Genomic DNA, 14,317 nt, shown 5'->3' on the forward strand with positions numbered 1-14,317 from the left:
TCATCTCCAGACAAACATGATACATGCACAAAAGGGTGCAGTTAGACCTTTACAGCTGAGCATGTGTTTTTGGAGCAGGGGTAGGTAGGGAAAGGGGGAGAAGTGCGTGAAAAACAACACCTGATCTTTTTTTCCCCTATGATCAGTGTTCGGAGCTCACTTGTATTTGTTTTGAATAATCACTTACTTGTTTCATTGGCTGCTGAGGGATCTTTTAGAGGATGAACTGGAAAGGGATTCTTCTTTTAGAACACTTGGGCAATTGTTTACACTCGAATCTGCACATGCTCAGTTCATTATTTTGTCTGTGCTGAATGAACTAGGTGATAGTTCTCACTGGATCCAGTTAAGGATCATTTTAATAATTTTCCCCGTTTTCTGAATTCACCCACTCCACATCCACCTTGCAGGAATAACGAGGGGAAAAAGGAGAGCTTGGTGGAGATAAATGGAGCTGCTCAGATGCTCCTTTTTATGGAAGTTATTTTGTATTTCATGACTGTTTGTGCCTCATAATGGCCGTAGGATTTTATATTTATTGGTACCAATTATACTTGATCTTCTTTCCAATAAAACAATTTTCCATTGTAAAATGACCTTGTGTCCAAGGAGAAAGTTTTGTGGGTCCTAGTTAACTTGGAGAAATTTTTCAGGAAAAGAAGGCCTAACAATGCCATTTCTTCTTTCTTTTCAAATACTGTCTTTTTTATTATTTTGGGTTCATAATTTAGATTTAATTTTTAATTTTGTATCATATTCAGGCATCTTTTACACTATATTTCATGTCATCTAGTTCTGATGTTACCAAAATATCGACTGAATATTCAAAACCACATCTTACTTAAATGCTAGGGAAACATGGAATGTCAGTTATGTTTTCTGGCCATCTTTAATACTAGACTTTTTGCCGTTATCTGCAGCTGCTGAATCTACTTGTCTCTTTTACTCTGCAGGTTTATGCTGAGTCTTTGAGCATTTCCTAAATAGCCCAGTTCTGGCAGATTAATATTAGAAAAGAAAGAAAAAAAAGAAAACAAAATATTTCCTCTAAAGGCTGGATTTTCTGTGCAGTCAGTGCAGAGAAGGAGCTACTCACACCTCCATGGGGAGATTTTGTGTGCCTTTCTTTGGTGCCTAGTCTGAAGAAATGCAAGATTTGCGGAGACGGGTTACATCTTTTATGGGACCAACTCCATGTAATGAGGATTTCAGAAGATGCAGCAGCTTTCTTGGTCACCTATATAAAGAATTTGGGGTTTGTCCTTAGAGGAGAATTGCCTCATTAGGCACGGACAGTTTAAGTGCAAACTGAATTAGGCAGCCAAGTCCCGGCTGGTAGACACAAAAAAAACCCTTGAAAACCTCTGAATGTGCACAAGAACTAAAGAGAAAGGAGCAAATGGCTTTTAAAATAAATGCTGGGTTGTGCCAGCTTCATGATTTCCAGGGTCTGGCTCCTGCTGTTCGAACGCGTGGATTTGACAATGATACAAAAATTGCTCAGCCAAGCATTTGCATCTTGCTGCCTGTCTGGCATTCCTTCAGCTTCGCTTTTAGTAAAGCCTGTTCCCCATCGCTGAAGAAGCTCTAGAGAAAGAGGGGCTTTTTAACACACTACAGAGCTTGTGCCACCATCCAAATAGGGAAAGATGTGTACTGCAGCTCTGGCAAGCAGATGGGGTGTGCTGACAGACATCTCAGACAGCGCATTTACAGTGCTCTGAGACCTGCAGTTTATTCCCATCTCTGTTTTTGCAGTGCTGGTGGCTGGGAGATGAGCTGCTCGGGAGCTGCAGCATCTGCCCTCCCTGGCAGCATTGCAGGCCATGGACGTGGGTCCTCTCCTGAGTCACAGAGGGAGAAAGAGTGAAACCAACTGCATGCATCTGGCTGCTGTGGAAAGCAGGAGGCTCAAGCAGGGAACACAGGCAACCAGGAAGTGGCTCCATGAGAAGAAAGTAATTGTAATGCAGTGGTGGAGACATCCTTAGTTGGGGCAAGGGAGTTTGTGACCCCCCCATATGTGCATGATTCAGTCAATGGCACTTATAGCTATGTAGTGCGCTCACCTCTAGGAACAATTACCAAATTGCATCCATGTTTGAGGCCCTGAAAGTGTCCAGCATGATGCAAATGTACAGAAACAAGCGACACCAGCCACAAAGAACCATGGAATAAGTAGTTAGGTTACAGAATCATAGAATCATAGAATAGTTAGGATTGGAAAGGACCTCAAGATCATCTAGTTCCAACCCCCCTGCCATGGGCAGGGACACCTCACACTAAACCATATCACCCAAGGCTTCATCCAACCTGGTCTTGAACACTGCCAGGGATGGAGCATTCACTACCTCCCTGGGCTACCCATTCCAGTACCTCACCACCCTAACAGTAATACAGAAGGGTAGGCTGGAAAAGAGAGGTCAGAAGGGAAGTCAGAAATGTTCAGTGATGTATCTAGAGGCAGAGTAGAGATGGGGGTGGGACCCAGATCTTCTAATTGTGTTTAGTGATAATGTTCTGTGGAAAATAAAACCAAATAATTAAGCCAGACTGCACTGTATCTGCCTCCTTCTGTCTTTTTTTCCTTTCAGATATATTTGCTGTACACACATATAAAGGCACTGAGAATACTAACAACACTGCAGAGGTGATGCTGAGTTAATGACTATATCAGTACCGATACATGTAAGAAAACCAGATGTAAGTCACCAGTGTTACAGCACAGACACACAAAGACATCCACACCTATTTGTGTTAGGGTTTGTATACACGAAGAGCTGCAGACTCATCAGACTTGGGTGATGACCTATGTGCCAGGGGAAAGCTGGTGCAGCCCAGAGTTCTTCCCAGATGGCACACCCGGGCATCCTGCTTTTCTAGGCAGCCACGCTGGAGCCAGTGGCAATTCTGTGAGAAAACCACTAGATGTAGATGCAGTGTTAGACTGTCGCTGGTCCAGGAAAATGTGGTATCTGTCTTCAAGGGAAAATTACCTTTCAGTGCCATGAGAGGGGGCAGGTGCTTCTAAACAGAAATTAAAAACCTTTTAAACGTTATAGTGATCTTAGGATTCATAACAGTGACAAGTGCATTGGTTGAGGGTCTTCTAATAATGTCTTATTTGTTCAGTCTTTTTCTAGAAAAGCCTCCTTATCTCTGTTGCATTGTGGCTAAGTGCCATGCTATATCACGTTACCCTCCTTAAGTTATTCCCCCGTTCCCCCTCCAAAGCCTCCATCCCTCCTTGCAGCATGGTCACTGAGATTGCTTTGTCAGCTCACCAGAGCAGCACTCAGGGCTGTTCCTGCTGCAGGTACCACTATTGTGCTCTTTGGTGAGAGCAAAATATTGAAAAATAAATAGTAGGTAAATAATGGTCCTGTCCTAAGGTAATGAGGATCTTTTCCTGAATGCAGATGAGGAATTCATCAAAAGGAGAAGGTTAATGTAAACTCCTTAATGTTTAAATCATCTAAATGGTGCATGAGAAACCCTGCCTGGTTATACTCTGCCTCTGGCAATAGGGAAGAGCATCAGCTAATATAAATCCATCAGATCTAGAGCAACATATAGCAGCGCTGGGCTGAGCCAGCAGGTCTGTTTGCATGAGGCTGGCATGGTCAAGGAAATGCCCTGTTAAAAGAGTCCCCTGATTGCAGTAGGCCAGGTAAAAGATACAAACATCTATTGCCAAGTGCTTGTTAAAGCCAGGTCCATCATTTTCTTTCTATTAAGAAGGCACTTCTTAATTCATATTCTCCATTTATTTTCTAATGTGATATAAAGTCAGGGTAGTGGGTTTACCCTGCAGTACTTTCCTAGTGTCTGAAGAGTAGCAGAAAAAAACATGTAGAGGGGAACAAAAAATACAATCATTGGCCAACTAGTAATTTTCTTAAGAGAGTGAGCAGAGAGGCTGCCTGCAGGCCCAGGGTGCTTGCACGAAATGGAGCATTCAGGGAGGCTCAGAATGAATAAAAACTGGCAATTTTCAAAGACAAACACCAGATCCAATTTATAACAATGAAGCACCAAACAAAAATACAATTTAAATAGAACCCAATAAATAGCTATTGTAAGATGTTTTGCAGTTTCCTTACTCATGTCAACTCCTGGTATCACTGGCATTCTCATTCCTGAGGAAAGGCATCACAACAGCCACACCACCAGCTTAAACAGGGCCAGGAGGCAGGCTTGAGCAGTGGCCCACCAATTATCCAGACTGTTTAACTGTTAACACACTTCCAGGCAGTGTTTGGTATATGCCAGACAAAATTTTCCCACATCCTGCTTGAGCAAGGTTTGGGAAAGGCCATGTGCAAGAGTTGGTTCCCAGCAGATGGCATGGGTGTAACTTCCTCTGCTTTGTCCTCCAACCTACACCCAGGCTTTGCACCCACAAATTCCTCCACATGCTGGCACACTACACGGCAGGTTTTGCAAACCTAATAGCCACCCTCCTGGCACAAGAAAAAAGGAAAGAATTAAAAAGTAATAGACAAAACCTTCACATTTTCCAGGCATTCTTAGTTGCGAAAAAATCCTTCCAGATATAATAATGATGGCACAGGGGCACAAGCTGAGGTATTGAGGAAATGCAGGTCGAGGCCCATGGAGAGTATCTGAGCTGTCTCTCAACCTCCAGGCCAAGGACCAGTTTCCAAACCTGTTTTGATGTGCAGATGGGTGGAGCCTTAAATCCCAATGAAGAAATGTATGGTTGCTCTGTATTTGCCGTGGCAGAAATAAAACGATGCACATGAATAAAGCTGAGCTCAATCTTACAGACTGCAAAGCTGGGAAAAAGAGTCAGGAAAGGTCTCTCTGCCTTGGGTTGGGTGGACCTGCCTCACTGACACTGAACCATGTTCAAACAGCTGCTGGGCAGCAACTGAAATCATGGTGTGGAAACTGTCCCTCAAGCCTAGGGTAACACTTTGCATTGCAGAGATTGAAGGGCATCATCTCTCTGAGATGAATGAGCCACAAAAGCCAGTTGGTTTTTTGCAATAAATGATTTTGGCAAGAATGAGTTTTTCTCCAAACAGAACTCTTTGCAGAATAATAAGATTTTTCTTATTTTGCGAAAGTGTTGAGTGACTTAATTGTTTTTCATCCTGTATCTTGACATAACATTAGCAAATAGCTACTAAACTGTTTACATGCTCAAATCTCCATCTCTAATAAATCAATGGAAAAGACATTAAGAAACATTGTGACATCTTCATGAGAAAGCACAAAGAAAAATAACCATGATTAATGGCAAATTCAGAGACATTAAAGAACATGGTTTGTGTTGAAATATTTAGGATTTTAACACTTAGCTCCTAGCGACAATGTTGGTTTGTGATCAGCTTGTCTCAGAGGTGCTTTCAGGAGTTATCCACATGCTCAGTGTTTGCTGTTGCCTTCAAAGATTATAATCTCAGTCAAGCAGAGACTCATCTTCTTGCATGTTTGCAAAGCACTTGCACAACTTCGAATGTCGCTGAAGTTAGAAGCAACAGACCCATCAACACAAAGATCAGGCAGAAGATAAAAAGAAAAAAAAATCAGTCTTTAAACTGCATGTGAGTGAAAATGTTGCCAGAAAGGAAAGAGAAAAATGCATAATATAATCCAAGATCCACATAATGACACAATTTAGCGTCTCGGCAAGCTCCTGGACAGCTGTGTAGAGAAGTACACAAGCACATTATGCCTACATCTATATCTGTGTGGCAGCAATATGTGTGTACAGCCCTGAGCTAGCCTTGCTCTGCCTAGTGTGGGCAGACAACAGCAAGGAGATGGCTAGGATGGCTGTGCAGGCTCGCCATGGGGTCCTCAAATGACTAGCATTATCTAGAACCCCTGCCGCTCTGTTTTCCTTGCTTTTGTTGCCTGGGCTAGGCCGTTTACAGTCACAACACTGCGTGTGGTTTGCTCAATGCAAAAAAAAGAAAAACATTCCCCATTCTAATGTACTTACTGCAGGAGGGTTTGACCTGTTTGAGAACTGTAGCGGGCGGCTATGGTAAGGACATTCACATACACAAAAACTGCATCTAGGACATTTGTGAAGCTGTCTGTGCCTTTCCTGAAAAGTTTCAGGGGTCCAAAAGTGAGAAAGGTATGTGCTGGTTTCAGCTGGGATAGAGTTGATTTTCTTCCTAGTAGCTGATGCAGTGCTGCTGTTTGGCTTTAGTCTGAGAATAATGCAATTTACCCTCTTACTAGTGTTAAGGGGATACAGTTATACAGCTCAGTTCTGTGTCATGCAAAGGTATCAAAGAACTAGCTAATAAGCTCTAAGCCACATAAACATCATATTTCTGTTGGTCTAATACACCAATATCCCATAGAGGTTGAAAGGCAATTCAGGTATCTTGGTGAACTGCTGTAGTCTGACGGGCAGACATATGATACTGTTGAAATGGGGAAGGATTGGAGGAATGTGAATTACTCGAGATCAGTGTCCCAAATAGCACCCATGCACTCACACACCCCACCATCCCTTTGTGTCTGTGCAGAGGAAGGAGGAGAGGGGTCAGCAAAGCATCCAGTGAAGGTGAATAAAACATTGATATCTGCTGGAAAACCATGCTTACAATTTGGTGACAATCATCTCCTCAGTGTGCTAAACCCACTCACAGATGTCATCCCCATCCTGACCTTTTAAACCTGATGGTAAAAGGTAGGACAGCTCAGTTCATTACTGCAGGTGGCTGATGAGATCCAGCACCTAGAGACCCCTCAGATGTGCTGGGGAAAAGGTTCTACCCTTCCTGATCGCTTGTCAGATATGCTAAGTGAGTCTTACCCAATACTCACAGCAGGAAGCAACCAAATGGCATTAAAGCCTGTCCTTACTGTCCAGAGACAACTGGTTAATGGAGCAGGTCACAGGAGCTGAGAGAGCTTTTAGACATTGCCAGGTGAACAACTGAAAGAGCACCAGCTGGCAGGAGACAAATTTCAGCCTGTGGAGTAAGATGCACAGAATGGGAGATCTTTATGGGGTTTACTGAATCAAAGAGGAAAGATACAAAGGGTAAAACTGATGGCTTCAGCAGAAATACAGATCAAAAGACCAGAGGTCCCTTAGCTGGGGTTACCGGGGCACGAGTGCTTGCAGCTGGGGGGTGCAGTGTTCCACAACCCCTGACTCAGGGCAAGGACTCAGGGCTAAAACAAACTTATTGAGGTGAGGGTATGCATTAAACCTCCTTCCACACTCACACAGCTGGCTGGCTACATTTTAAATGCAGAGGCATTTTATTAATTAAGTGGGTGTCAGAGCCACCACCCTCAGTACCACCACTGCCTCTACAGTGTTCACTGTCTTGCTACCCTGTGCTTGACCAGCCTCATCATACCCCATGGCACTCCCTGATGCATAGTGTGGTCCCCACTGCAACCTGGTAGGCACAGCAGAGTCATGGTGCTGGGAGAAAGAGGGAAGAGCTGTTGCCTTTCCCTGTGCTGGGCACAAACATGGTGTGTGTTGAGCTGCAGCAAAACCATCACACTGCTGGCAGCCACTTGAATGCCTCAAAGCCCTCCTTGTCCTGTGGACGTCCCAGGACACTCACCTGTACTCTGTTGCTGACTCACATTTCAAAGAAGCAATTTCTAGCTTGGCTTCTTGTCTGCCACACCACAGCCTTTTCACCCAGTTTGCCTGCAATGCCATTTGAACGTGCATTCATACTGCCAGACCAGTAGGATGACAGGAGGTAGACAACCTGCCTTTGTGCTGAGGTGAAGTTTAATTTTAATATCTTGGAAATTGCACAGTGTTCTTCCAAGTGTGGCTGCCTTTTAAAAGGATGAAGTCTTGAGTGCAAAGGACTGGATTATATCTGCTGCAACCTGCCATTGCTAAGTGCAGTTGACCTCTTCCGCTCACTCTAGTTCCAAAACACACGTCCTGTCACTCAGCATTAAAATTTCTTTTGGCAACAGTGTTTAACAGATGTGGTATATAGATTTTTTTTAAAAAAATGCACACATGCAGCTTTTCCTGGACAGTTTTCCCATGTGATGAGTCTGTTACATGTCAGTTATTTAAAATAAACCCAACAAACAAGCGTCAAGGTGGGAGAAAAATTACTTGATGTGGGACCTCACCAAGTCATGACTGAAACCTGTAGTTCTTGCAGAAGTTTTAGCTGTAGTATGGATGAGATGCTGTTTCAGCCTCCTTTCTGTGTGTCCATACACAGGCATTCAGAGCCTCACAAATATCCTGTGAACACTGGGACCTTCCCACTCCATCTTCACTGCTGCCTCAGGTTTTTCTCTGATACATACCCTCCCTGCTCTCCTTCAAACTGCCATTTTTCACCTTTCCCTGCCTGACCTCTTCCTCCATGCTGTGCTCTCCTGCTCAGCACCTGCTTCCCTCATCCCTGCCACATTCAGCAGGCAGAAGAACAATGGATGGGAAAATTCTACAAGCATAGGGGAGTGACTGTGGACCAGCTGGTACAGGAGCTGGCAGGAGCCATCAGGTCTCCCAAACTACCTCTGCTGGTTTAACGGGAACTTTGGATCGAATACAGACAGGACTTCCTAGGATCACCTGTTTGCAGGTGAGACTCCTCACGCATGTTGAAGATGCTGTTTTGTTGAGCTGTACAGTATCCTGAGTGATGCTAACAGATTGGTTGCAGGGAGAGGAGTCCTGAAGGCTGACACTGTTCACCACTAGTAATCAAAGCAGTGGGAACCACCAGGAACTGCCACCACCATAAAAATCATCAGAAGAGCAAACAATTCCCACAAAACTGTAGCTTACTTTGCTTGGAAGAATTGAAATACAGTGGTGGATTTACAGATAAAATAAATAACATATAAATTGGATTCATCATTCTTCTGCCAAAACCTCTGCCTGACATGTACTGCTTAACATGTGTTTATTTTCCTTTGTATGAACATGTTCTTTAAAATGCTCCTGCATAAAATGAAAGCGTAATATGCAAGACAGCCTCTTGAAGATGTGTTGAAGGTACTCACGACATTCTCCTTCTGCAGACAATGTTTGTTTAACCATCTTTATTCACAATAATTAACTGTTGCTATCGCTATTCTTTAGCACCAATTAAAAGTTGTTCTGTACTTCTTTACCAATACATTTTTAAGCCACCCAGTGCTTAATATAAGATTGTAAACCTGCAGGCTCAAGTCTCATGGAGACTCGTGCACATGAATAATTCATAAACTAAAGAACAGTGGCTATTAACATAAGTAAAACTACTTGAAAGAGAAAAGTAGCTCATGCTTGAATTCCTTGCAGGAATTGACCTTAATTTGCTCTTCAGATCTAGGCTGCCCTATTAGGAAGCTCTCCTGTTTGTTTTTTTATTTAGTTTATATAGGTAGGAAACACGGATAAAAGAAGGTCTCCAAACTCTATAAACCTTCTAAGCTAGATTGAGCTTTCATGAAGGCTGTAACTCTGTAGACAGCATCATAAACCAAAGGGCTCCTCTACCTCCCTCACTGCCTCAGTATTCAATAGTTTCTGTATCACTGTGAGGAGGCAGAGGAGATGACTCAAATGCTGTTAGTGTTTACAAGACAGTTCTGTGAAGCCTTAAAAGCAGGCACCCATGTCAGTGAGTCTCAGCTGTCATCCCGTGCATTTGCATTCATAGTGTAAAAAGCAAATCCCTGGTAAGTAATTATTTCTTTCCTCGATTTTCCTTAAACAGAAGGAAAGCAGAGAAAATTTTAAAGAGCAGTGAAACTGAGCTCAGCTGTTGCATTCACAAAGTGCCGTACATTCAGCTTGCTCTTAAAAGCTGTAGGGAAGAATCTGGTAAGAGTACAGCTCTCCCTTCTTTCAAAGTAAACAGTGAAATATAAACTGGATTACTTTTCATATCAGGAACGTGTCACTGTTTTTTTCAGGTGTTCAGACTGATTATGAGTTTTGACCATTTTTTCCAGAAAACCTCCACCGTTTCACTGGATTCAAATTGTAATAGAAGTAACGCTGAGATGATGTAGCCTAAGGTCCCTTTTACTTGCTATATGGTAGAGAAATCTAGTAAAAGACTGGCTGTTCCCTCAGAATTTAAAAATTTGCCAGCTGTAAATGTGACTTGAACACTTTTAAGAAAAATCAGGGTTTTTTTTTGAGCCATTTACCATCTTCTTACCATGTGAGGTGGCTGTAGCATCAGAGAACAAGACTCGCTGCAGCTACTGACTGCAGCATGAGCACTCTCTCCCTTCTCTTGGGACTGGCAGCTCATTAGCAGCCAGTTTATCAATTCTGCCTTTCCACAGGCTTGTGAGCCCTCTGAATTCTTCATGGTCTTCCTGCCTTAAAATAGCAAATCCATGATTTTCTTTTTTCTACACAACAGCAGGACACGAGAGTCAAAGGATGAAAAGTGAATTTTGGACTTTGATCCATGTCTTGGATGAAGTTTAATAAATTTCATGGATTGAGATGCATTCCTGCACTTCCACTCCAAAACTCCCTCAGTTTCAGACAGGAAAAAGTATTACTCACTATGTTCTCCAGGTTGCCCCTCAGCTGAAGACATTTTCAACACAGAGGGTGCAGAGTGGCCCAACTCTCCTTAGCTCCATGCATGTATAGTTTTGTGTTTTCACCCAGGTTGCATGGACAAAGCTGTGTCTGTGTCACCTCCTTCAAGTTAACAAACTCAAGTTATTTTTCTTCTCTGTTGTCACTGGAAACATTTGCAAACATTGCAGGACACAGGAATGCAGTCTGGCTTTTGTCTGTACCTTATCAAGGTGTCCTGGCCACTAAGATCTGGCAACGGCTCCCCTGTCACTGTCTACCTTACATCCCTTGTTGTGCAGTAGTCCTGCCCAGAAGGATGGGTAGAGGGAGGCAGGTCTCCCCCTGCATGCCCTGTTTCATGTCAACACCTTCACTTTGCGGAAGCAGCATTTCATCCACAAGGCTTAGCAGGCCCTGCCCACCACTAATATCCAGGTAACTCTGCTAAATTAATCCTTTTTTAATTGTGCTTATGAAGATTTGAGTAAGGGTCTAGGAAAACAGGTTTGGAAAGACATTTAAAAGAAAACATAAACAATTCGCACAGAGACAAGACTGTCTTAATATATTCCAAGGTATCTTAGTACAGCAACTGCTCCTCAGGTGCTGATGGGTCTGGATGAGGAAGTAGTGCTACCAGTCTACCTGTGGGGAAATCCTGATTCAGGCACCCGATCACTTATGGTACCCCTGCCACATAAGAAGTGGTCCTAGGTGGCCAGGTACTTTCCACATAGGCTCAAAGACCTTTTATCATCTTTGATAAATGCATCCCCAACCCCAGTTTAGCAAGTTGAAAACACTGCTGGAGCTGGATAGGACTTATGGTTAAGGAAGAGAAGAGTTTGCAGACCCTGACTTACAGGCCCCTGGGACCTTGCTATCAGCTTGCTCTGTGCTTTTCTAGCACAAAGCCGAGCTTTTGAAGTTTCCCTCTCCCTCTGTGCTATGCGCCCTTGTACTTCAGTCAGCACGGCTGCACGACAAGGAACAAGCAGAGCAGCCTTGTAAACCATGAACCATCGGAGCGTAAGTACCTTGAATAAACAAACTGAGAGAAACAAATCCTGACTGACTTCTTGCATCTCTTGACGAAAGCAGCATGTCCTGGCAGCCCGTGTGTCTCTCAGCTCCAGAGGGATTAGCGTGGTGTTTACCTGCTCTTTCCCAGGCTGGGAAAATTCTTGATCTTGCTAATGTGTACACAAGTTTTTGACAGTTGCCATGGCACAACAGGAACTTTGCCTTCAGTCTTGTTGTTTGTAACCTTTGAGGACTAACCAGCTAAGCTTCCTGACAGCATCAAAATGCAGCTTGTTTTAGATTAACTTCCAGGGCAAAAAGGGCTGCTTTCGAACGATCAGACACTGACTGAGTCAGATATTCCTCTGTCAGCAAGCTTCAGCTTTCTTTCAAGGAGAGGAAAGCAGTTTTTTATTCCCAGAGAGCAGAGAACTGGATGGCTTTTGGGGAGGTCCATGGAAGGAGCCGGAGCAGGAGGATGGCTCTGCTGTGCCTGCACTTGAGCTGGAGGAACAGGGAAACATGTCCCTCTCCTATGGGAGTCTGGCTGGGTACTAGTTAACTTCATTTTGTGCATGGTATTTAATACTTGTCTTCTGGTAGTAACTAATGCTCCATTGTGTCTCTGGGCACTTTGTGTAAAGCCCTATTTAATCACAATAAAGGCAAGATGCTGCCAAGAACATGCAGTGAGGGGTTGCAGAACAAAATTAGGAACATTTCCTGGTGTTTCACAGCTAGAATAAGAGTGCACCTACAGCATCAAGTATGTCACTGTAAGGGCCCATAGCACTGGTGCCTGTGTAGTCTTTTCATCATTTTATCTTCACTATGCCCATCTTACTTCATATACTTGAACAGCAACATATTAAATAGGATTTATATTGGTTAGGTAGCAGAACTAATACCAGCTGATGTGATGGTTCAGCGTTGAGTTATGTACCACGGTTGAATGCCTTCCCCTAGCCCACATCACCAATAGTGTCCTAGTGTATGGGCAGCATATTTGCTATGTGAAAGCAGGTAGCAGCTGGAAGAGATCTCCAGGATTGCATGGTGATGCCTTTCCTTGCTGTGGGATGCAAACAGTCTTGTGCACACAGGTGTCGACGTGTCCGCTATCACCCAGTTAAAACTCGGGACTGAAATTAGCCTTTGCTTCAATTTTCAGTTTGTAAAATGCTGATCAAAAAGAATGAATAATGCAAAAAAGCAAATAATTAATAAAAATCTCTATTTGATATTTCCAGTAAATGGTGCTGTTTTCTAAATACAGGCAAGGCTGAAAGAAGAAACAATATTGCCAGTGGTAATACCCCCTGTTTTTAATGGCTCCACTTATCTGGATCTTATTTAACTCTGATCTACTGGAGTAACTTTAGTTCTCAAACATTAGCATCAGCACTTAAGTTTATCAAGCTCTGAGGACTATCTGTTGAGATAAACTCAGCCTACCCAAAGTGGCAACATTAACAGCACTGATGGAGCCTCAAATAGAATTGGCAACTCCTTTGCAGTGCTAAATAAAGTAACAACAGAAAATTCACAGCTGGCTGGTCACTCCCCATGCAAACAAGCAGAATTCCCACGGGGCCCCTTTTCAGGTCCTTAATGGCTTGGTGGATGGGAAACAGCAAGATATGTCCCTTTTCTGCCACAGCTAAAAGTCATGCCCTGGTTTAACTCCTTGTTTCCTCTTCATCCCCATTAAAAATTTTGGCATTAGTTTCCTAAATTTGGAAGGGGAAAAAAAGGAGGGGGTCAGAGACCAAAATTGCTCCAGTTCCCAGCCTGTAATCTATCTCCTGCATCATTGCTGTTTCTTCCCTGGGTTTGCACAATGGGGTTAAAGCCCAGATGTGTAAGAAGCCAGATACTGGTTATTCTATAACTTATCCAGAGATACAAGGTGAGATGGATAGACCTTTCTTAGTATTGTTCAATGCTGGTGGTGAGTTAGAGGGTAAAACTCTTACCTTTCTTCAAGGAATTGCCTGTCTTAGCCTATGTTAACTGTAGTATGCATGGCAAAATGCAGTCCACCTCACCTGGAATAACCATAAGTAATAACCATAGGTATCCTACAAATATTTTACCATGCAGCAAGCACGAAAACTACCCAAGCACCTTTTTACAAGTTGTCATTTTACTGCCTGGAGCCCTGATGCCTAAAGAAATGAACTATTAGTTATTTATATGGCTCAATGATTTTGCAAAAGATGGCTAGCAAGTTACATGTGAATTCAAGGAGTATGAGTGTGGATTCATATTCTTATAGCTGGTTCAGTAACACTGCTCAAGCTTAATCTGGAACCAATCATACTATTTATTTTCTATAGTGCGTGATTAAATTAAGGTTTTTTTCTTGTTTGTGAGACATTCACAATGGACTTCTGTTTCCTCTCAGTCTGACTTCTGACTAAGTGCCAGATAACTTACACAAACTAACCTGTTCGTGAACTGTTGATTTAGACTGGCTAACTAAGCTGCATGGCCTGGCTCCAAACTGCTGATTGGAAGCTTCTCATACAAGTCTCTTGTGACAATTAACAAAGAGCATCCTGAGGTTCATATGCCTACTCAAAGGCAATCACCAATATCTCATTTCAGGGCTGCAGAGTGAGCTTGCCACTTGGCTCTTCTAGTACTTTGTAGGCTGTGCCAGTGTGACCATTGTGAAAGTACAGCTTGTACTTTCCAGCAGAGATTTTGCAGCTAACTTCTACAGCTCACTCTAAAATAAATACGTACACAACTTGTCTG

This window comes from Melopsittacus undulatus, chromosome 3 (genome assembly GCF_012275295.1).
Source record: "Melopsittacus undulatus isolate bMelUnd1 chromosome 3, bMelUnd1.mat.Z, whole genome shotgun sequence".
Lineage (NCBI taxonomy): Eukaryota > Metazoa > Chordata > Aves > Psittaciformes > Psittaculidae > Melopsittacus > Melopsittacus undulatus.